Here is a 26,767-nt window from a genome sequence, read left to right on the forward strand (position 1 = left end):
TCAGGTATATAACCATTTTGTTTACATCAGGACGCAGATGTGAGAATATACTTACAGAGAATAGGGATCACAGCAATAAGCCATTCTTAGAACTGTTATAATGACATGTCAATGATCTCCAGATTAATTACACATACAGAGGATGTGTAATACCTCAGAGGTGGAATGTATATTGTCAGTGTGACACACTGGGCTTGTGGGACTCCCCCTTTATAGTGGCTGTAATCGCATATTGCTATTTGTTTGGCACGATTGTTTTGACATATTTTTGGGGGATTGGCCCTTGGGGACACACTACAATAGACTTCAGCGTCACCCATATGATCATACAGCAGTATCTATCATGGCACACACGAGAATACCTAACTATCGATAGTATTCTAGTTGTATCGACATGCTTAGTATTTTTGCACACTGTGAAATATGACACGTGTGATGAAGCAGTGGATATTGCCAGCCATTCTGTTGTTTACATAGTGTATTTCCATATATTTGATCCTGACATGTGTTCCCATGTTGCTGTCTTTCAGGAATCATGTATGCACAATGCTGTGCAGCTTTCTGGGATGCAGAGAATGAGTTGATACTAGAAGGGCTCCATCAGCACCATGAAGTCCTACTGTCCAGGGGAAGGCACAACAGGCAACAGTGGGAGGCATTGTGGGGCAACCTTGTCCTTGATGTCATTGCCACAGATCATCAGAACAAGGCATATGAGCAGGTTTGTCACCATGTAATGGACATGATCAATACTGCACACAAAAGAGCAACAGATGTAGCCAGGGATCATGGCACCACTGATAGAGGGCCTGCAGTGGAACAACCACTCTCAGCCACAGAGGAATTCTTGAGAAATCTAGGCACACACGACAGCTCCCAGGCATCCATCACACCCTACATAGTAAATGTGGGTTCCATAGCTTCCACTGCAGAGGAGCATGCAGGTAAGCTCAGATTGATCAGTATTGCAATATAGTATCATTCAGTGCGTCAGGGCGTACATAGTCTTAGGTGGATGTCAGATCTGTCTGCTTTGGTGGGAGGTTTAATTGCAGTTTGACTGTCATGCTCAGATTTTGACCACTATTACAATCAACACAGTGACTAAAGTAAATGTGAGACATATGGATGTATTACCATGTGGTGGTGGAACATGTGGTGGTATTGACATTACCTCTCCCTCAACTTTTCATAGGTCTGTCAGGTGTTGCACAAGCCCATGGTCTTGCTCCTGGTAAGTATGACACTTTTTTTGTTTTTGATGTATGTTTACAGCATTTTAATCCCTAGATTGTCATCCCAGGCCTGCTGCCTGCATTGCTATACTGGTGGCATGATTGCCAAATGCACACATATTGTCTGACTGTACACATGTTAGACTCATACCTATGCTTTTAGAGATGTGACAGTATTGTCACAATACTGCAGAGTGTCATATATGTCAACTGTGCAGAGTCTACGCTAATGTCAACAGTGTACCTTACTGTTGCTGATGAGATTTCAGAGTAATGAGAGTTTCTTTACAAGTAACTACAGTTATTAATAGGAAGAGTACTTTCCTCAAGTCCTACTATATGTAGTTGGATTTTTAATAGGTCTGTCATAGTGATTACAGTGTATAGAGCCTTACATATATCACAACATAGTACTGCAGAGCATAATAGTGCATTTGTTAATGTACTGCTTTTCCCTTTCTTACCACAGATGACTGGGGGGTTGGTGTCAATCCACTACACATCCTGATGTCAGGGTCTCCTCAGACTCTGATGATGATGGTGGCCACAGAGAGGCACAGGTGTGGGTTTCAGGGGCTGAATAATCCCCAGAGGTTGACATCCCTCTTCTGCCTTCATTGTCACCACATACAGCCAGTATGCTCACACATACCCAGTCCCTGGAGGCCACAGATATTGGACAGTCAGAGGGTGGGGACATTTTACAGGAAAGTGTGGCAACTATGGCTCCAGTGAGTGTAGACACTGGCCATAGCCAGAGAGCTTGTGAGGTTCCACACAGCCAGATTGATAGGGGTGCTTGCAGGAGGCTTGCTATCCATTAACCACCTGTTGCAGGTGTCACATCACGGGTCACTCAGCGCATGTTCTGGGCCATCATGGAAGCACAGGCACAGTTCTGAACAGAGCTCTAAATGTATGCTTAGGGTTATGGATGAAGCACAGTCTGACATCTTTGACTGCCTCCACTACACTGGTGACACCCTGGATCAGTTCACTGATGCAGTGGACAGAAGGTGATTTGAGACAGTGTCTGTCTTGGACTGCACATTGTCTGTGCTGAAACATCAGGCTGGAGTAAAACGTCGGCCTCATGGATCTAAGTCAGCATTCCCATCTCCTGAGACTCCACGTGGCTATGCACAATCATGCTCCAGGACCGGTTTATGTTTCTGTTTTAGGAGTCTGTTAGGTGAACCTATGTGTACACAGTGCCAATATAGCAACACAGGATGGCATGTCAGGACAGCAAGTATATGTTTTCAGCAAGGTACAGCACTATAACTGCATGGCTACATAGGTTCATATGTGTATAACAGGCTAACAAGGACAATGGCACCATTCAGTGTACTCATGCAGTCCTAATCTGTGAAAAGGTCTGATGCCTTTGATAAGTGTCATCAAGGTTCTAGGAACTAAGACATCCACAAGCTATGATGCTGTAGATGACACATCTATAAGTATCCTGTGTCCAGTAAAGATAGCTGTCCAACACCAGTAATGATTGTCATATTCTGCATACTATTGCGTGACCTGAACATGAGGTATGCCACAGTAGAGGTATACTTCACATGCATAGGGGGTGTGTCTCATATAGGATGCACTGTCTTTGTTACATACCTGTCTCTCCAGCATGTACTATGCAGATTCTAAGATGGACACCAGCTAGGAAGCACACTTCTCAGTCAGCTCCTGACAAAAAGTTATAATCTAACCCAATCCGGGCTCCAGCACCTCTACTAACTCATCAAAAATCAAGATATACTGTCCTATACTGTATACTAAAGCATTTTTTCAGAAGATTTTGTAAAATATACAGAATTTATATACTTATCTGCAAAACCACATGTGCTGACAAGGGAATTTCTGCAAGCAGTTCAGGCCTCACCAATAAACTACAGGAAGTTACATAGAAAATAAAACAACTTTGATAAATACAGGAACATGGACTCAATGGAAGCACAAACATCAAAAACAAGACTTTCACAATTTTCACTGGAGAAAGAAGTCTGTACAAAGAGGCAAAAAAACTGCAAAACAGCAAACATACCTACAGTAGCAGGCTGCCAAAATGAAGACAGAACAACCCATTTTTATGGAAGAACTCAAAGCAACTTTAACACCCTTGCAGGAAGAAATATACTCCTTTTCTACAAAACTAAATGCTTTTGGTAGTACTTTAGATCAAATATTACCTAGACTAGAGAAAAATGAAGAGAAAACAGTAGAAAATGAAACAAAGATAGAAGAAATCAGAAGTACTAATGCTACAGAAAAAAAAACAGTGTCTGAACTACAACAAAAATAATAGATTTAGAAGCAAGATCAAGAAGAAATAATGTTCTTATCAGAGGCATCCCTGAATGATATGAACAAGCTTCTTTACATACTGCAATAAAATAAATCTTTGAAATACTCTTGAACAAAGATGCTGCAGTACAAAACTTTGTAATAGAGAGATTTCATAGAGCATTAATAAAATCTCAAACTGCTGATGCCCAAAGGCAAGTCTTCGTGAGATTACTGAATGCAGCTCATGCTAACATGGTTTTACAAGCTGGCAAAACTAAAAAAACAAGTAATCCAAGAAAAACACTAGTTCCAAAACACCAAAAGCACAAACCAGTCACATGGAGCTCCTATAAAGACTGTCCCTCCTCAACAGTTGACTGCACACGATAGTCTCAGTAGAAACACCAGTTCACATGGATAAAAATTGAAGTTTAATACCTCCAGCAAATAGATACCAGAGTAAGGCAAGCAATAAAAAACAATACAAATAGTTCTAATATTAAACCAGCAGATTAAGTGCTTTCATCTTCTTATAGAAGACTTCATCAGAATAAACAGAACCCTTCTGTACACCCATTTTTATAGTACATTACTCCTCTTCCATTGCATAAAACATTAATTAAGTAATTAATTAATTATCCAAATGGTGCCAGTGAACTAGAATTAAAAAAAACAATATAATTAGTAAGGTTATTTAAACAGTACTTGTTGTATAAGACAGTTTAAAAAAAAAACAGTTTCTGTCCTTTTAGTACTTTTGTTTTCAGTGAACATCAATATATGAATACATATGAAAGATGTTGTTCAAACCCTAAAATGACTCATAAAGGTAAAACAAACAAAAACATCCATTACAACATAGAGGAAACAACCATAAAAAGTTAACATGGTTTAACAATAGGCATAGTAATGAATGTATGTACATAATTTAGTTTTTAGCCCTTCTAGGCTTAGACACCTTCATTTTAAGGCAGGAAAAAGTGAAATATGATCATTCATACCAGGTGGGGTACAGGCATCCAGTTTTAACTGCCATATCATTTCTTTATATTCTAACATATTCTCCCAATCCCCACCCCTATCACTAGGAACCACCTTTTCCAGGACCCAAAACTTAAAGTCTGCCTGTGTGCATACCAGACTGTGCCTATACAGATCATTGGTTTCTCTTTTTCTATTGATGTCATAATTATGTTCATACACACGTTGTCTCAAAGTACATTCGGTTTTACCAATGTAATATGCCCAGCAATATTTGCAGTAAGCGAGATAGACCACCCCTTTTGAATAACAGCTGTTGTACATCAAAGTCTTAAGGCTAGAAGGTATACTTGATATTTCTAAACTCTTACAGTTAACCATAAAAGTACATTGGGAACACCTTCCACACTTATGTGTCCCCATTTTAGCTATTGTCCCATTTATGGTACTGCTCTTCTTCTTTTCTTTTGAGACTTTAAGATTTGAGTCCTGGAAAAGGTGGTTCCTATTGATAGGGGTGGGGATTGGGAGAATATGTTAGAATATAGAGAAATGATATGGCAATTAAAACTGGATGCCTGTACCCCACCCGGCATGAATGATCATATTTCACTTCTTCCTGCCTTAAAATGAAAGTGTCTAAGCCTAGAAGGGCTAAAAACTAAATTATGTGCATACATTATATTACTATGCTTATTGTAAAACAATTTTAACTTGTTCTGGCTTTTTCCTTATGTTGCAATGGATTTTTTCTGTTTGTTTTACCATTATGAGTCATTTTAGTGTTTGAACAAGATCTTTCCCATGTATTTATATCTTGATGTACACTAAAAACAAAAGTACTAAAACTACAGAAACTGTTTTCAAAAAAAACTGTCTTATACAGCGAGTACTGTTTAAATAACTTTACTAATAATACTGTTTTTTTTTTAATTCTAGTTCACTGGCACCATTTGCATAATTAATTAATTACTTAATGTTTTATCCAATGGAAGAGGAGTAATGTACTATAAAAATGGGTGTAGAGAAGGGTTCTGTTTTTCTGATGAAGTCTTCTGTAAGAAGATGAAAGCGCTTAATCTGTTGGTTTAATATTATAACTATTTGTATTGTTTTTATTGCTTGCCTTACTCTGGTATCTATTTGCTGGAGGTATTAAACTTCAATTTTTATCCATGTGAACTGGTGTTTCTGCTGACACTATTGTGCAGAAAACTAAAAAACAAATCATTTGGAAAGGCAATAAAATAGCAGTGGCACAGGACTTAACCTTAGCTATCAAGCAACAGAGACAAATTCTAGCACCTTTCTGTGCATACTTAAAAAAACAAAACAAAATAAAGTTCCAAATGAAGTATCCTGCTTCTCTACAATTCCAGTACAAGGGGTCTACATACCAAATAAGTAAAGAAGAAGCAAACTCAGCTTTCTTAAAAGCATTCAATAAAATCCCTCCAAAATAACCAGTGAAATAAAAATAACATTTATACTGTTCTCATCAGCATTTAAAATGTATTTAAACTGTAAATGACCTTAAATCTGGCAAAATACAGGAGTCACTAGTATTTTTATGCATTATTTTGAAGTTTCTGAAAATTTTTTACCTTTATATTGCAAGAAAATGTCTCCATGGGCTTTCTTTTCTGTTGCAACATTCAAAAGCCATTTTTCCAGGAAGCTGAGACACATCACATTTCGTGTCCTTTGACCTCACATCGCACATGTTAATTATCTCATTCAGTGATGTCAGAGTCAATTCCAGTCTACAGCAGCCAAGAAGTCCCAAAAAGAAGCAAGAACCATGTAAATGCATTAAGACATCCAATTGCTCGACCAGATTACCATCCAGGAATAAACTGCAGTATTACAAGGCTGAAAATTGAGAGGCATCTACACTTAATGAAAAAGAACAATTTATGGCTCAAAAATCACACAGGTACTGCAAAACGTCCTTAATTCACTAACTATAAGTTTTAAAAGGCAGTTATTGAAGAAGAATATTTATGTAATTATTGGCAATCTAGATGATGTAAAGGAAAAAAGCAAGTTTGAAACAAAAACTGAACGAGAAAGCTAAGATTACAGTAATCTCTTCAGAATAAGATGGCTTATGAAGAAGAGATGCAATATAAACTTGGACTTGGCTGAAATACTATTGTAAATAAAATGACTTTATGCTCATTCAACATTTTTTTCTCTTTCTCATTGGACTAGTATTAGTCAGAATACTAGAGAAGGTCATTCAGGTAACAATTTTGTGTACTACATGCATTTTAATATGAAGCATATATTGAACTATATCTGATGTTGATTTTCTATATGCTTATATAGGCAGAACACAAGAAGGGTACTTATAACTTCTCCTTTCGGCTTTTTCCGGTTAGGGGTCACCACAGCAGATCACCTGTCCACTCATGATTGGCAGTGGAGTTTTACAGTGTCGAGTTGCCAGCCCGACACACAACCTTCCACTGAAGGCACACACATGCACACTCTCACACCCAGGGCCAATTTTAGAGTATCCAATCCACCTACAGCATGTCTTTGGAATGTGGAAGGAAACCGGTGCACCCAGAGGAAACCCATGCGACCACAGGGAGGACATGCAGACTCCGCACAGAAGACACCCAGGCAAGAATCAAACTGGAGAACCTATTGCTGTGAGGTGGCAACACTAACCACTGCACCACTGTGGCCACCCAAGAAGGGTACTTATAACATATGCTCATAATATATCTGTATAATACACTATGTAGTAGCAGAGTCCGTTTTTCTACTAAAACAAGTTCCAATGTCTGAACTATATAGTACTCAAAAAAATCTCCCCAGATTCAGCAAGGCCTGCAGGGTATGCAGGACTAGTGCAGGAGCTCCAGCAGGCAATATGTTTGCTGTGCGATCCAGGAATAAACTACAGGGACATGCATGAGCGCTCTTGCACTAGTCCTGCTCGGACACAGCCCCTGTATGAAAATTACCCCATTTGCAGGAGAAATCCATGCAAATGAGGTGAATTTTGTGATCCAGGAAGCTGGAAGCCGGCCATGCAGGACTAGTGTAATCTGCAGAAATGTACTGCACCAGTAACAGAGTACATTTCTGCAAACTACAAAACGGAGCCATGACAGCTCCAAATAAAGGGTGGATATTATGTAGAAAACATGCCAATGGCTAAATATAAAGCCATTGGCATGGAAAACAGTTGCAAAAATAAAAAAAAAAAAATCAACTTTTATTTTTCTTAGCCTATCTCGGCTGTTTAAGCATAGGGCAGCAGCATGCATTTGGGATCGGGTGAAAATTAATAAAATAAACCTAAAATAAGCATTCTAACCAAAATCACTATTTTGCCATTATACTCAATGGTAGGCAGAAGACAACATGGCCAGTGAATAGTGGTTGCTAAGGGGCGAGGCTCAATGTGGGACCTGTAACTATGCATCAGCAGGCATTCCTATGCAAATGAGGGGAATGATACCGAATCCCAAATTTCCACTGCATGCTAGTCAACACCCAACAGTGTAGGAGCAGGAATAGCTTGGTGCAAGCCTAGGAGTTAGCTGACATCATAAGGGGTTGTGCCAGGCATATTGTAAGCGGATTGGAGCCCTGTGGCTCGGGTTTACCCTTAGCTTATCAGAGCTAAGCAAGGGGGGGGGTGTCTGAGGTTGCCTAGCACTCTTTACATTGCCTAAGCGGGTGTGCACACTGCATACCAGGTTTTAAACATAACAAAAAAGTAAACCAGAAAATAGCAGCTCTGTGCACATTTGAGCACTGTGTTTGCGCGGTATGCTTCTGGGCTTAAGCAGGAAGGCAATGGGAAGGGAAAACAGCAGTAGGAAGGTAATCTAGGAGAACTAGCATAGCTGGCAGGTGAAATGTATCAGAATCAGCCAATTACACAGGCAGCAGACCAGCCCAGCCCAGAACACTACCATAAACTATGCAAACATACTCTACACCACTGGTGTATACAAGCGGGGAACTTTTAACAAACAAAAACTACAAAATGATAGGGGCTGCAATAGCTATCATAGAACAACATGTGGAAGAGGCTGAGGGTGGTGAGGATGTGAATGCTGTCAACCAACCCACATGGAGGAGACGAAGAAGAGTGTACAGACCCAGAGTAACCTACCAAGGGCTACATGAGCTGGAGATAGTGGAGCATTATAGGGTGGACAGGGATTTCCTACAGCAAATTGTTGAGGTGTGCTGGCCACACCTCACACACAGAACTAACAGAGGGGAACCCATTCCAGTGGATACCAAGGTATGTGTAGGCCTAAGAATACTAGCTACAGATATCTTCCAAAGGCCAACTGGGGATATCATGGGGATCTAACAGGCATCAGCATCCAAGGTACTCCACAAGTTCCTGGATGCCATGTCAGCACATGCTGGTGAGCATGTATATTTCCCAACACCCGTGACACGTTGACCAGCAATATGCATCTCTTCCACCAAATAGCAGAATACCTTGAGGTAGTGGGTGCTGTAGACTGCACACACATATGCATCAAAGCACCACCAGGTTGAGCGGGGTAGGGTCTACATCAACCGCAAGGGCTTCCCCTCCATCAACTGCCAAGTCTTGTGTGATATCAAGGGCATAATAATGAATGTGTGTGCTGGCTGCCCTGGAAGCTGTCACGATTCCCATATCTGGCATCTGATGCAGCTGTACCAGAGATTTGCTAATGGGGACATACCTTACGGTCACCTAGTGGGGGATGCTGGTTACACACTGGAGCCATGGCTGATGACACCCATCAGAAATGCACACACACCCGAACAAGAACTCCATAATGAGACACAAGAACAGACCAGAATCCTAATAGAGCATGTGTTTGGGATGCTCAAGTCACGGTTCCGGTGCCTGGATACATCTGATGGAGCCTTGCAGTACTAACTGGCTACATGTACTCAAATTGTCATTGTATGTGCCATGCTACACAATATGATCCTGTGGAAACAGGTAAAACAGGAACAGCATGGGGCAGGGTCACACAGGCCCCCACTATTGCCAAGGCCTGCAGAGGCACAGAGTAACTCGGAGGAGGAGGAACAACCTGAGCGTGCCCCAGTAGGCAGAAGGAGACATGCCCAGTATCCCCTTGCCTTGGCAAAGAGACAATGCATAGCAAGTACACTGACACAGGAGGGGCCCAGGGAATGACACCTCTCTCTGACTTGCAAATACAGTAAAAGGGGTGCCAAACATGGCACTACCTGTGCTCAACCATGTGTAGGGAGTGTACTATGTACATCCGACATAGGCAGCCCTCCAGCACCACCCTTAATACTGGCACACCCACAAGGTAAGTCACTCAACTTACCAATTTCCAAATGTAGTAGTATGTAGTGTTACCTGTATCTATGGTATGGATGTGAGCATGCAAGGGAATCGGGTGGCTGAATGGGATGCCAGCAGATAATAGACACCTATAGTGCCAGCATAAGATCTGTAACAAATACTGGTGTCACCATAATATCCAGTACTATACATGGTGACAAAATCCACTGCAAGAAATGTGCTGGGCCACATGTGTGCCCATATGACACACACATGCTAGTCAGAGAGGTTCATATACCCAACAAATGTCACAGCCAGCAGGACAGATGGTGCAGATAAACACAAACAAAGGCTGTTCTAAGGTCTTGTAATGATGCCTATGGGTAACCTACCCCCCCCCCAAAGCCTACACAGACATACTACAGCAGGACAGGCAGTGGGATGTTAGTTCTGAAGGGTAGGAACTCAGAAACCAATATGTAGGTCAATCAAATGTAAGACCTATAGTACACTGACATGCCTCTAGTTAGCATCATAGATTAGAAAACAGAATGAAATGGAGTACCTGACATACAAGTACAGTCATAGAAAATGTGTACATGTGTCAGTTGTGCCCACCATGCTGTGCAGCAATGTAGCAACAGTCAGGTGTGCCCCCCAATCCTATGTAGAAATGTAGTAACAGTCAGGTGTGCCCCCCAATCCTGTGTAGCAATGTAGAAACAGTCAGGTGTGCCCCCCATATCCTATGTAGACATGTAGTAATAGTTAGGTGTGCCCCCCAATCCTATGTAGACATGTAGTAACAGTCAAGTGTACCCCCAATCCTATATAGAAATGTAGTAACAGTCAGGTGTACCCCCAATATCCTATATAGACATGTAGTAACATTCAGGTGTGCCCCCCATCCTATTTAGACATGTAGTAACAGTCAGGTGTGCCCCCCAATCCTATGTAGAAATGTAGTAATAGTCAAGTGTGCCCCCCAATCCTGTGTAGCAATGTAGAAACAGTCAGGTGTACCTCCACCCATATCCTATGTAGACATGTAGTAACAGTCAGGTGCCCCCCCATTCCTATGTAGAAATGTAGTAACAGTCAGGTGTGCCCCCAATCCTGTGTAGCAGTGTAGAAACAGTCAGGTGTGCCCCCATACCCTATGTAGATATGTAGTTACATCAGGTGTGCCCCCCAATCCTATGTAGAAATGTAGTAACATGTATGTGTAGGTAAAATACCAATGGAGCACAGATAGATTGTAACATTTGTACAATATGCAGGTATGTGTGTGTTAGGTTGATGTGTGTTTCATATTGTGTGAGAGTGGTCAGTATGGATGCATGTTGAGGTATGACCTGGTGGCCATTGCCCACTATTGCTGATGACAGGGCCAAGTCCTCACAACTGCAATGCCAAAGACAATACCCACCAGTATAACACATGCTAGCAGTGGACCATTGTAAATGTATGGTGGCAATATGTGTCACCATCTGAAAGATTGACATGGCATGGCTGTTGGGCTAGATATACAAACAATATGCAGGAGAAAGTACTCCGGACATACAGTATATAATGTGTAACTGTGAAATGGACACACCCTTGGAATTATACATACAGGTATGCATCACATTATCTGGGCCTGTAGTAGGGAATACCGGTGTCATCTGCCCGAATACTTGCAGACCACAAAGGTGATAGGACTGATGTTTTGGTAAACAGCTGATGTACCTGCACATGCCAGCATAACTGGAATGCCCCATGCATATCTGTGAGTCAGCTGGAAGTAGTGTCCATAGCACACATGCACCCAGCTCACCCAAACACCACCCATAGTTACCTTTCTGGTCATATCCCTACTGCTGGGAATGGGTACAATATGACCCCCACCTGTATATAGCAATAGTGAAAGACTACAGCATGCAGTGCAGGTGTCCCATGCAGGTGTGTCCCTAGCTGTAGTTAGCACCCTGCCAGCATCCACACCACCTGATCAATACTGATAGAAAGTGTTGGCATGAATACATATCACACCTACCCTGTCACCCCAGGGGAATATACTGTATGGTGGTCTGGGACTGTAGGACTGACAAAATGCAATGGCCTGCCACAGGTGGCGCGCATCACCACCAAATTGCCTACAGACCTCTGCCAATGGCCTGTGTCTCACACATACTGCCAATGCATGTTATGTCATGGACACCCAAATAACATAGCACACCCCACACAAGCCATATTCAAGGTCATGTGGATAAGCCACAGTAACATGTCAACCATGTCCCACTGCATGAACTGTGGACCAACACTAAAACACAGCTGTGCTGAGGTGATAACCTTAGGGAAAGTATCAGAGAATGTATGCATAATGTATGGAAGAGGATAGAATAATAGAGGGGGGTGGGAGCATGGGCAGCATGGAATGTGCAAGGTCTGACACACAGCTGTGTGTACACACTATCCCTGGCTGCAAACACATAAATGGGTGGCTACAAACCTGCCTATACACCACAATAGGGTTAATGTCCGGACTTATGACCCTGCCTCTGGGTAACCTGGTGAATCTGTACAGCTGTGAGGTATAGCAACAGCAAAATAAGGCCATACTGTCAAGTTGATGGATGTACAAGTATGGGATCCTCTGCCAGCACTGTACCAAGGTGCTGAACCCGATACACAGACCCAGCAGCAAGTGTCTGCAGCTCCCCCTCTAGAATGGCATAGCTTTCCATGAATATGTAGGTGTTCGTCCACAATACCTGACACAGCTGCATTCACCCTTGTTTCCCAGGACATCACTGTGATCAAGAATGTCCACCTGATAGTACTTGAGGGCATAAAACATCACAGTGTATAACAGTTCACATGTCTGAATATCTCTGCTAACACCAGTACCATGTAGCAGTAGCAGCACAGACACAATCACCTACAGTACACACTCACTATCCCTTGTACAGTTTGACCCCATATTGCAAAATGATCTACGAATACCCTGCAGAAACAGTTTGCTACCTGTAGGTGTATAACACAAAGGTCTGCACCAGATTACATACTAGCTGGAATGGATCCACACTTTCAAAAAAGAAGGGCATACTGGGCACGCTGACACACTTAGAGAAATGAAGGCAATGTTGGACAACAACATACTGAAAGGTCATACTGGGAATGCTCACACACTTAAACAAATGAAGCCCATGTCTGCAAACAACAGTAGACCATACATATCTAGCAGTTGCAGATGTTAGTGCATACACCGCTCAGTATGCACCAGTCATGCTTTGCACACACATTAGAAAGGAATACAGACATATATCCAAGGACAACACACTATAATATGCCAAAAGTAGACATACATAGATGTGTGGAAGAGAGTGACTGTCACAAAGAGCCAGCCATCATGAGGCCTGTCCCACCCAGCATACAGCCAAATGGCTACAACCACATGATGTGTAAATATCACTCACTGTAGAAATTAGCCACTGGTATCCATCAGCATTATAGACTATGTGGTGCAAGTGCTAGCTGTGCAACTTGACTGTACAAGGCAGTAGTCATCTAGCAGCTGTATACATGTACCACAAAATATAACCCTGTGTGTTCCTGCATGCGGTGTGTCACCTGTAGATGAGTGGGTTATGGCCCATGCACACACACACTGCCCTCCCCATAGCCCAACTACGACAAGTCTGCTGATGTCATCTACTTTGAAATACACAAACCACAAAACAAAGGGCTGCAAGGAGTCACTGATAAGAAACTCGGCTCCTCAAGAAAGTTTATTTCCACATAAAAGTCAGATTTTGATAACTGAAATAGAACTTTGGGAATGAAGTAGTCTAGTAATCTCTGTGGCTCATCCAAAACCTGTATAATTCATAGTGTGATAAACTAGTTAGGTAGGAGTTCTAATCCCAGACATGGCAACTGTGTGTGTGTGTGTGTGTGTGTGTGTGTGTGTGTGTGTGTGTGTGTGTGTGTGTGTGTGTGTGTGTGTGTGTGTGTGTGTGTGTCTATCTTTGCAAGGAAAAATTCTTTTTAGACGAGTCACACTCATTACAATTTAAATAGCCTACTTTGGCAAGGCTGCTGATGTCATTCACTGTGAAATATACACTTTGGAAAGATGTAGCCCACTAATAACCATAGCACATCCTATAACTGCGTAATGCTATAGTATGCTAAAATAGTTAGGTAGGAGTTCTAGACCTAGACAGGGCAACTGTGTGTGTTTGTGTGTGTGTGTGTGTGTGTGTGTGTGTGTGTGTGTGTGTGTGTGTGTGTGTGTGTGTGTGTGTGTGTGTATGTGTGTGTGTGTCTATGTCTATGTAGGAAGCAATGCTTTGTAGGCTTTTCACACTCACTACAATTCAAATGCCCTACTTTGGCAAGGCTGATGATGTCATTCACTGTGAAATACATATTTGGGAAAGGAGTAGCCCAGTAAACTCCACTGTGTGTCCTATAAGTCTGTAATGCTGTAGTGTGCAAAACTAATTAGGTAGGAGTTCTAATCCCAGACATGGCAACTGTGTGTGTGTGTGTGTGTGTGTGTGTGTGTGTGTGTGTGTGTGTGTGTGTGTGTGTGTGTGTGTGTGCGTGTGTGTGTGTGTGTGTGTGTGTGTGTGTGTGTCTATGTCTGTGTAGGAAACAATGCTTTGTAGGCTATTCACACTCACTAAAATTCAAATGCCATACATTGGCAAGCCTGCTGATGTCATTCACTGTGAAATACACCTTTGGGAAAGGTGTAGCACAGTAATATCTGTGGTGTGTCCTATAACTGCGTAATGCTGTAGTGTGCTAAACTAGTTAGGTAGAAGTTCTAATCCCAGACATGGCAAGTGTGTGTTTGTGTGAGTCTCTGTGTAGGGAGTGATGCTTTTTAGGCTACTCACACTCACTACAATTCAAATGCCCTACTTTGGCAAGGCTGCTGATGTCATTCACTGTGAAATACACCTTTGGGAAAAGTGTAGCCCAGTAATCTCCATGGTGTGTCCTATAGCTGTGTAATGCTGTAATGTGCTAAATTAGTTAGGTAAGAGTTCTAATCCCAGACATGACAACTGTGTTTGCGTGTGTGTGTGTGTGTGTGTGTGTGTGTGTCTGTCTGTCTGTGTAGGGAGCAATGCTTTTTAGGCTAGTCACACTCACTACAATTCAAATGCCCTACTTTTGGCAAAACTGCTGATGTCATTCACTGTGAAATAAATCTTTGGGAAAAGTTACCCAGTTATCTCCGTGGCACATCCTATAACTGCGTGATGCTGTAGTGGGCTGAACTAGCTAAACAGGAGTTCTCATTCCAGACATGGCAACTGTGTGTGTGTGTGTGTGTGTGTGTGTGTGTGTGTGTGTGTGTGTGTGTGTGTATGTGTCTCTGTCTGTGCAGGGAACAATGCTTTTTAGGCTAGTCTTACTCACTGTAATTCAAATGCCCTACTTTGGCAAAGCTGCTGATGTCATTCACTGTGAAATACACTTTTGGGAAAAGCGCAGCCCAGTAATCTCCATGGTGTGTCCTATAACTGCGTAATGCTGTAATGTGATAAACTAGTTAGGTAGGAGTCCTAATCCCAGACATGGCAACTGTGTATGTGTCTCTGTCTGTGTAGGGAGTAATGCTTTTTAGGCTAGTCACACACACTACAATTCATATTCCCCACTTTGGCGAGGCTGCTGTCATTCACTGTGAAATACACCTTTGGAAATGGTGGAACCTAGTAATTTCTGTGGTGCATCTTATGACAGTGTAATGCCGCAGTGCCATATAGTACATTGGTTGGGGTTATAGTCCCACATATGGCAAGTGTGGATGTTTGTGATTCCTTGTTTGTGTAGGGAGCAATACATTTTAGGCTAGTCCCACACACTACTGATCAAATGCCCTACTTTGGCAAGGCTGCTGATGTCATTCATTGCGAAATACACCTTTGGGAAAGGTGTAGCCCAGAAATCTCTGTGGTGTTTCCTATAACAGCGTAATGTTGTAGTGTGACATAGTAACTTTGGTAGGGGTTCTATTCCCACACATGGCACGTGTGGATGTTTGTTTGTGTGTGTCTGTGTAGGGAGCAATGCTTTTTAGGCTAGTCACACTAACTACAATTCAAATGCCCTACTTTGGCAAGCCTGCTGTCATTCACTGTGAAATACACCTTTGGGAAATGTGTAGGGCATTGTAATCTCCATGGCGTGTCCTATAACTGCGTAATGCTGTAGTGTGCTAAACTAGTTAGGTAGGAGCTCTAATTCCAGACATGGCATTTGTGTGTGTGTTTGTGTGTGTCTCCGGATGTGTAGGGAGCAATGCTTTTTAGGCTAGTCACACTCACTACAATTCACATGCTCTACTTTGGCAAAGCTGCTGATGTCTTTCACTGTGAAATACACCTTTGGGAAAGGTGTAGCTCAGTAATCTCTGTGGCATGTCCTATAACTGTGTAATGCTGTAATGTGCTAAACTAGTTAGGTAGGAGTTCTAATCATAGACATGACAACTGTTTGTGCGTGTGTGTGTCTCTGTCTGTGTAGGGAGCAATGCTTTTTAGGCTAGACACACTCACTGTAATTCAAATTCCCTACGTTGGCAAGGCTACTGATGTCATTCAATGTGAAATACACCTTTGGGAAAAGTGCAGCCCAGTAATCTCCATGATGCATCCTATAACTGCATAATGCTGTAGTGTGATAAACTAGTTAGGTAAGAATTCTAATCCCAGACATGGCAACTGTGTGTGTCTCTGTCTGTGTAGGGAGCCATGAGTTTTAGGCTAGTCACACGCACACACACTACAATTCAAATTCCCCACTTTGGCAAGGCTGCTGATGTCATTCACTGTTAAATACACCTTTGGGAATGTTGGAGCCCAGTAATTTCTGTGGTGCTTCCTATAACAGTGTAATGCTGTAGTGAGATATAATACTTTGGTAGGGGTTCTAGTCCCACACATGGTAAGTGTGGATGTTTGTGTGTGTTTTTTTTGTTTGTGTAGGGAGCAATGCATTTTAGGCTAGTCACACTCACTACAGATCAAATGCCCTACTTTGGCAAGGCTGCTGATGTCATTCACTGTGAAATACACCTTTGGGAAAGATGTAGCCCAGAAATCTCTGTGGTGCTTCCTATAACGATGTAATGTTATGGTGAGATATAGTAACTTTGGTAGGGGTTCTATTCCCACACATGGCAACTGTGGATGCTTGTGTGTTTCTATGTCTGTTTAGGGAGCAATGCTTTTTAGGCTAGTCCCACTCACTTCAATTCAAATGCCCTACTTTGGCAAGCCTACTGTCATTCACTGTGAAATACACCTTTGGGTAAGGAGTACTCCAATAATCTCCATAGCACATCCTATAACTTGCTTAATGCTGTAGTATAATAAACTAGTTAGGTAGGAGTTCTAATCCCAGACATGGCAGGTGTGTGTGATTGTCATTTATCTCCTGTGTGGTGGTGGCAGTGAGTGTGTAACAACTGGACTCACTGTGGAGCTGATTTTGGAAATTTGTTATATGGTGGCCCTATTATATGTCACAATGTCCACCTTACAGGGATAACAGATGTGAAATAGCTGAGAGGCTGGGGTGGCAATCCATACCCCTACATGTGACATCAGGGCCTGGCAAACAAAGCTAGCAATCCTTGTATTACACAGAGAACACTCTCAACCCAAGTATCATATACAAAGAGACTTCCCTAGGCAACAACTGCTATGTTGGTAGTGCCCTGCATATTGCCTACAGATAGTATCCATGGTGTGATTGCAGTGGATGACAGAGGGCATGGCACCCTGTCCATTTGTAAAATATGCACGTACCTGCAGACAGTTTGCATTCACTATGCCCCCCATTGGATGCCTGCAACACCTGTGGTGCCATCAAATATTACTCACAAAGGACATACCATGCCTTATGTACATGTCCTGTATGGACAGATGCCACTGACACCAGGGAATACCCGTTTCATGCTATCAATGTAGGTGCAGGGTCAATCTGCTGTTCATTACTTGTTTCCAGCACATGAGGCCAGGACAGGCACATCTGATTCTAATAATCTGTAGACAACATGGGCCAGACACCCCAGGTACAGTTCCACATGTCACTGTACATGCATGTGAGACATGTGCACATCCCAGACAGCATCCATGTCATGGACTAAAGAACATGGCAAGCATTGAACAGCAATGGCCACACACAGTAGTTACCAATGTGACTGGATGGTGAATACAATACCCACCTGTGTGGGCCAGTCCAGACACTACACCCCTGAGCCACACTGCAGACCATTGTCATGTTGCCTGAAACCAAGGTATACCCTTCACCTAGCCTTGTACAGCCTTCTGGCACTGTCAACCACTACGCACCCATGAAGCAATGCACGCATGCATGTCAGTACTGGCACCCTATGTCTGTGTGTGTGTGTGGCGTATGATGCTTTTAACCACAGCACACTCAATACAACCCCCATTGCCATACTGAAGCATGCTGTCTGATGTCAGACACCTCCACATACCTTTTGCCCATATAACCTCTGGATAACCCCTGTGGAGCATGTGACACCTGCACAGCACTGTATTGTGGCAAACAAACTAGTGAGGAAGTGTATTCCTGACCCTGCCAAGTGTGTCAGTGTGTGTGAGTCCCTGAGAGAGTGTGGCTGTGTTGACACTGCCACCTGTTCATGCAGACAGGCACGTGTACTACAAATAATGTATCGCTGCCATATCAGTGTTGCAAATGTCACTCACCATCACATATATGTTTGGGGCTCCTCACCATGTAAGCTATGTGGCACATCCAATAACTGCATAGACATGTGGTAGCAATACATAGTCAGTCAGGGGTTTGATACCCTGTACTGGTAGGTGTGTAACACCAACATACTTAGGTTTTACTCTCTCACCCCATCCCTGACTTATCTTTGCCTCTGTCTGCCTCTCTCACTCCCTCTCTGGTGGATATGGAGAACTACACCTGCTTGTCTTAGGCAGCAGCATGTGTTTTGTAAGTAATGCTCATGATCAGCTGATGGCCTCTGCATGAATTGCAGCCCTCCTCTAGCTGATTGCATATGGAGCATCTGTGGTAGCATTCCCATAGCCAGTTTGCATGGAAACACAGTTCAATATCTAGGAACATCTTGTTGGTGTTGAGCCTTTTCAGTCGCTGTGAGCAGGACCTAGATCTGGTGTTTGGCAAACAGCATCACAGATGGATTGGGGATTTACCTCTAACAACATACACTGTGGAAACAGGCCAACACACAGGAGGGGGATGTGATGACATGACTACAGAATGTAAGTGTTCCTATTCTGCATTTGGAGTAATGTTGGTTTAACAGGGTGCATGTGGATATGGCTGGTCTACATGTTTTAATACCTGTCATGACAGTGCTATGTTTCTGAGGAAACCCCTATCTGTAGGGTCATCTGCAGATGGGGCAGTGTGTTGTGCCTTTTGTTACTTGTGTTACTCACGGAGCATCTATCTGTGAACTTCAGATGCATAGTATGAAGATTGCAGTCAGTACATGGTGATACCCATGAGAGTTACTGACTTCATAGTCCTCATAGGACATATGTTACAACAAACCCTGTTACATCAGTAAATGTATGAGGTTATCACGGCAGCATGTCAATATTGGCCCTGTGTTTCTGCCTCCAGCCACAACTCTGTCGACCTTTGTACATATGTCATGCAGTAAGAGGTGCATATGTTCTATACACCATAATTTTATGACATCATATCTGATAACAAGCCAGTGAGATATCAGACTGCTACACGTTATATATAGTAGGGGTTATATTTGAGGACATAACTTGGGCATTCTGTGGTTGAGTGTACAGTACTGAGGTCTGTGTACTTATAGTGATTGTGGACAGTGTGCGTACTGTGAATATGTACCTTGGCCTGTGTACAGACTGTGGTAGATGTCATTGTTCTTGCTCCTGTTTTATCTGATGTTACATGCTGCTCCACTACATGTTACCCTATCAGCTTACATGTTTGTAGGGCCAAACACACACATGTCCCATACCACAGACAGGCATCGGACCACACTGTGTAGTGGGCCAGTATATGTAGGGTTAGTGTGTGAGTGCCACATATGAGGATGGTGTTGATCAGATAGTCCATATACTGTAATATTACACTAGCTTACCATATGTGGCTGTGGCTGTGTTCACATTGGTTGTGGTTATGCACTTTCACACAGGTGTCTGTTTCTCTGTGCTGTGACATGTCTGTAGAGCCTGCTATATATGCAGGTACATGAGTATTCCCCCGTAAGAAATGTAGGCCAGTTTTGTGGCAGTCTGCCTGTTGCCTGCACAGTGCTTTGTTAGATGGCTAGCAGCTTAGTGTACTTACCCAGTGTGATGTTATGTCCAGATACTTGCCAGATATACTGCTGCCAGGCCACCATAACAGTCATGTATGTCAGACAAAGCAGTGAGATGCTGTACAGATGTATGTCACTAACTAGTGGGTAGTATGTGGCCATGGCACATCTGTACCAATGTTTATTATGTGTCAGGACAGACAGGGGTGTGTGAATGCATAACCTATAGGAGCAAATCTATACCGGTATTTATGTGATATACTCATCTACATGGCTAACATCCACATTGTCAGGGCTGGTCCACATGTCTTGCACTAAGGGGTTCTGTGTATACCTCTGTATTGACCAGAGTGTGTCAGACTGTCCACATTTATTGGCCATATCTCTGCTGTAGTCCACAGGATCATAACTGTGCTAGCAGTGGTACTGTACTATGATGTCCTTAGGATGTCTGTCAGTAGCCAATGGCGCACATGTTAAAAGCAGATGTGGCCTCCCACACAGAACATGTCAGGAAGACAACCCCTGTTACAGTATTTATTTTATTTATTTTTATTTTACATTTGTTGAACGGGCTAGTCCAACTGGATACATGTACATTTTCAGTAGAGGCCTGGGGAGATAAGCTCCAGTTACACTATTAATTCAAAAGAGATATAAAAATGAAATACATTGTCAATAGAGATTAAACATCAAGATCTTCAGTACAAGGTTTACAAAAAACAATGCAGTGTTACAAGAAACATATTTACATAGGAGAGGTTTGACAATTATTTAGATGACTAAAACATTTCAGAGCTTTACCAGAAAGGCTCATCCAGACTCTGCTACACTTTGCTGTGAAGGAAAGGTTAGTTTGCTGTTATTTTTTGTATTTCTGTATTGCCTTTCTATATTTTGAATACTGTAGTTTGTTTTCTTTACCTTGTGTTTTGCTTGCATTCTGTTTAACAGCATATTAAAACTTCAAAAGAGACCACAGCTCTCTCTGTTCTGAGTCAGGCAGAATTTTTCCCTCCCTCCCACCCATTTAAGTTGTCTTGTTAAATACCACTGTCTTTCTAGTTGCCCGCCTCTTATGTTAATCTGACCATATATCTCATTTCTCTCTACTTTCACTGGCTTATGTGAGTAATCACAAAACCATCACTTTTGAAATCCCACCCTTCAATTATTTAAATTTATTGGCCATCCTACAGTATTTCATAGTACCAAAATACAAAAGTAACCACCCCTTTCAGTCCATCTTGCTGTTTTAAAAATAGTAACTCTCCACTAAACCTTAACTTTTTAAACAGGTAAAACTCAAGTTATCTACTTTCATATCTAACTTCTAGTGCACACTGCAGAGTGCATTCTTTTCAATCTTACCTTTAAGCATCCCTGTTACTAGCACTTTCTCTAATACCTAAAAGATCATCTCTACTTGACTCCAAGTAGACTTTTCTCTATCTGTTAAACCTAGCACTTGCTCCTACAGTACTTATTACCTTGATACGGCACTCTTATAGATAGCACCCCAAAAGGCAAACCCCCATTTCTCGGTCACTCCGTCCCCAGAATCTCTTTTAAAGTTTTTTTGTCTAGTCCTTCTAGCATGTCGAGGATCAGTTGCTAGTGTCCTCTCCTGCTCAGCTGGTGAACCTGGGAATATTGAGGCAATGTTACAATTGCCTCATGTACACAGACAACCCTCTCCTCCTCCCACAAAACACAAATACATGCGAGAGATGCAACTATACGGCCAAACTGGAGGCTGAGCTCTCTCAACATAGGACTGGCAAGACCAGTCAGGAGGAGAAGGTTACCACACACACTATAGGCCCAGTCTCACATAGTACCATCACAACCTCAAATCATACACATAAACACACAAAGACATACTCGGCGGCTCTGATCAAAAATCTACCAAAACAGCAGAGGCCACCAAAGCAGACACCCAAACAACCACCACCTCAGAACACAACACCTGCAACACATAGACCTCACAGTCAGAGTGTCAAACAGTCACAGCCCTTAAGGCCAAACACAATGCCAGACACACTAGTCATTGGTGACTCCATAGTCAGACACACTGACGTCCCGCCCACCAGACTGAGTAAGGAGAAGGTCACAGTAAGCTGCCTGTCGGGCTCAAGAAGCCGCCACATACCGCAAGCACTCAGGTCTCACAACAGCAGGTACAAATATGACTCAGTCATTGTCCACGCTGGTGTAAACGACCTGAGACGCACCTCCTGGACTACATGAAAAGAGACATTGAGGAGCTCTCTGATTATGTAGCCCAGGCAGGTATGACCCTGACCTTGAGCAGTATCCTACCTTCACCAAGAATGATGCCACAATACAGAGATAAGATGATCAGCTTTAACAATTGGCTTAAACTCTGGTGTCATTCAAAGGGGCTCCAATGTCTGTCTGCCTGGGATGGCATGCTCCACAAGCCACGCTAATTTGCAAGGGACGGCTTGCACCTGTCACCCTGGGATTCTGGATATTGGCAAAGGCTCTTGCCACCCCATAGTGCCTTTTTAGGCAAGGCTCAAATTCTAAACCTACCACCCTAGAACACAAAAAGGAAAAAACTAAGGGTAATGCTGCTCAATGCCAGAAGTCTAAATCTCAAAATGCACGCACTCGAGGCCCTTCTCAGTATGGAGAACATCGATGTCTGTGCAGTGACAGAAACCTGGTTCAAGGCTCCTGAGAGCACCCCAGCACTATCAGGTTTTACCTCTTATCATGCTCCGCCCCAAAATCCGGACAATACCAAGAAAGGGGGGGGTATCCATATTCATCAAAGACACCCACACCTCAAGACTGGTGGCAACGCACGATGCATCGGAGACCATCCAGGTGCAATTAACCATAGGCAAGACTGCTCTGCAAATTGTAGCATGTTACAGGCCACCCTCACAAACTCAGGAACCTCACATGGCCTTCCTGAAAACACTAGAGGGGATAAATGTATCACCAAACACCATCATACTAGGTGACTTCAATTACCCTAATATAGACTGGGAACACTACTCAAGCCCAAACACCCTAGCCCAAAAGTTCCTGGAATTCATAAACTCAAATGCCATGGAACAACTAGTCACCATCCCCACAAGAGGAGAAAACATACTTGATCTCATCATCACGAACATGGGAGCACAATGTTCAACACCGGAAGTATACCCCTCACTGGTGAGATCAGATCACAAACTAATCTCGCTGGAGGTCCTCATCCCACCCCACCTGAAATAAAAAAGACCACAGTAAAGAACTCTCAAAGCTGACTTCACACTTCTAAAGACTAGTGTGGTCTCCTTTAAGGCCCCCGAGCCGACGGAAAACAGTACTCAAGCCGCTGAATCACTTACAAATGCCTTCTACCAGCACCTGCAGGACTGCATGGATAAGGCAATCCCAAGCAAAACAAAGACTCTTTGTACCAAAGGCAAGCGTCCACTCTGGAGAACCCCAGCCATAAACAAACTCTACAACAAAAGGAGGAAGCTACTACAAGATAGAGCAAAATCCTTAAAAGGTAAGACACCCTTGATCACTATAAGTAAAAAACTAAGAGCTCTCATAAAATCATCCAAAGCAAATTTTGAGAGAAAAATAGCTAAAGACTCAAAAGACAATCATAAGGCCTTCTTTAGCTATGTTAGAAACCTGGGAGGAAACTCCCAGATATGCTCAGAACTAGTTCAAAATGATGTGAAGATTACTGATCCTACAGACATTGCCAACATACTGGCTGACAGGTTCAGTGCAAACTCCCCCCCAAAAGGAGAGATATCTATACCAAGTGATTGCAGCCCCCCAAACATCTCCAACGCCCAAGTGAGAACTGCTCTCTCCAAAGCAAAACACAGCATCCATGGGACCTGATGGTGCCCCGGCTGTGTGCTCCACTTAACTCAACGAGGAATTAAACCCACAGCTAGGACAGCTGTTTAATCATAGTCTTACCTCTGGATACGCACTCCAGGAGTGGCACTGCAACTGTGGTCCCACTTCACAAAGGCGGTGCCTCCACCGACCCTGGAAATTACCGTCCCATTAGCTTGACAAGCCTTATCTGCAAAGCCATGGAGAGGATCATAATGGACTTCATAAATAAAGACATAGGGAATTTGCAGACTTTGGATCCATCCCAGTTTGGCTTTGTCAAAGGCAGATCATGCCTTCTAAACTTGGTTGACTTTTTCAAACAGTCACCAAAGCCATTGATGAGGGAAAGGCAGTCCATACAGCCTACCTCGATCTGGCGAAGGCCTTTGATACAATACCCCACTCGGGTATCATTGAAAAACTCATCAGCTTAAATGTTAACCCATACATCACAAGATGGGTTGCAAACTGGCTGAGTGACAGAACCCACAGGGTCAGAGTTGCTGGCGCCATGTCAGACTCAAAGCCTGTCACAAGTGGTGTACCACAGGGCTCAGTCCTGGGCCCACTCTTGTTTGGCATCTACTTTTCCAAGTACAAGCAAACACAGGAGGGTTATGGCTGACAAAGTTTGCAGATGACTGCAAACTGGCCATAGTAGAAAACACATCTGACACAGATATCCTTCAGAAGGGTCTCACAGAAACAGATAACTGGTGCCAGAGCCATGGCCTAAAGTTAAATGCCAAAACTGCATAGTCATACCCTTCGGGGAAAACAAGGTTACCCCTAGCTACCAAATAGGTGGCAATCCACTGAGTACAGAAGAAGTTATCAGGGACCTGGGGACCCAGGTTGATAGTAGTCTGTCATTCGACACCCATGTAGCTAAAGTAGTTAGGAAGACCTTCTACATTGCCCACCTTATCATGAAGGGATTCTCATCTAGATCAAGGGAGGTCATAGTCTCCCTATACTCATCACTCATCAGACCAATGATTGAGTACAATGCCCCATTCAGAATGTATCTGACCCGACACTTGCAGCAGCTGGAGAGGCCACAAAAGTTCCTCACCAAAAGGATAAAGGGTCTCAAACATCTGTCCTATGCTGCCCGACTGAAAGAACTCCAGCTCTATTCAGTCGCACCGCTTGCTCAGAGGTGACCTTTGCCTAACATACAAGGCCATGTCAAACCCAGATTTGATGAATATGCTTCACCTCAAAAATCTAGATCCGTCAGAGCCACAAGGGCGGGAGACTTAAACCTCGACACGGCTATTAATGGGACGTGCTGGAGGGATAGATTCATCACCCAAAGACTCCCTATGCTGTGGAATAAAATCCCGATATATGTGAGGCAGAGCACCTCGCTGGCCTTGTTCAAGAGAAATCTTGACCAATGGATGGGAGATCGCAGATATACCCCAGGGATTACCTCAGTGTCACTGCTCAACAGAGGCACAGCAAAATAATGGGTATAGTTCCCCATACTAAAGGGGTGGCGTAAGCCACAAAACTATGGGCTAGGCTTGTAAATGCCCTCGGGCAGATAGCCTAGTATGAACCTATGAACCTATGAACCTATGAACTAGGAAAAGGAACAGATTCAAACTAATAATTAAGGTTGTTTTTAAAAGTAAATGCTCAAACTAACAAAAACAACATGAAGTTAGTATACATACAAAATGGAAACATATGTGGTCTGAGCAAGTTGATTATTACAGAAATATGTATTTTGTGGTAGTTACCTGAAGAGGCGAGACTAGATATCAAAGTAAGGAGGATTACTATCAAAATGTAAGGGTATTAGGAGGAAGGAAAAGCAATAAGAATAAATGGGGGGGTGCAGGTGTTAGTCTGCATTAGTACATGGCTATAGCCATTGAGATTTAAGAAGTATTTTTAGTTTCTTTTTGAAGAGTGGTAATGATGTAAGAGATGTTAGTTTGCTGGGAAGCCCATTCCAGGTTTTCCCCACAGAATTAGAGAAAAGAGAATCACCTGCTTTGTTGTAAGATTTTTGAATGGATACTAGTAATTTATCTGCTGAGCAAAGGGTAGTAAGATTTTTGTAGGGGGTGATGAGGCTACATAGAATAGGAGCATTACCTGGATGATATAAAGTCTTATAGATGATAATAAGTTGTTGACATTGTAGCTGATTTTGCAGTTCTAGCCATTCTAGCTGTTTAAGATTTTGGCAATGGTGAGTTCGAAATCGGGAACCAGTGGCAAATCTGGCAATGTTGTTATAGGAGGTTGCCAATTTGTTAAGATTGCTTTTTGGAAAGATTAGTAAAGATGGGGGAGGCATAGAGGAGTGTAGAGATCAGATGGGTATGGGCAATGGTAGTTCTAGCTTCTGGAGTAAGGAAAGTTTTTTTTCCTGTTAAGGGTACCGAGATTTCTGTTTACAGTTTTAATAGTTGAGTTAATATGGGAGACAAAGTTCAGTTTGTGGTCAATTATTACACCTAAGAGTTTGGTGGTTGGGTCAGGTGCTATAACAGTACCATTGTTAGATGTAACCATGAGGTCTATTGGGGAGGATTTTAGTGTTGGAGAAAATAACACCAATTTTTTTTTTTTTGGCGTTTAGGAGGAGACACCATTGAAGGAACCAATTTTCTACTAGGTTAAATGCAGTATGAGTTATGGAATGGAGTTCAGATGAAGATGAGGCAGCACAAATTAGTGTGGAGTCATCTGCATACTGTATGCAGGTAGCTTGAGGAA

Source organism: Protopterus annectens, chromosome 5.part0 (assembly GCF_019279795.1).
Source record: "Protopterus annectens isolate FY-2018-M chromosome 5.part0, PAN1.0, whole genome shotgun sequence".
Taxonomy (NCBI): domain Eukaryota; kingdom Metazoa; phylum Chordata; order Ceratodontiformes; family Protopteridae; genus Protopterus; species Protopterus annectens.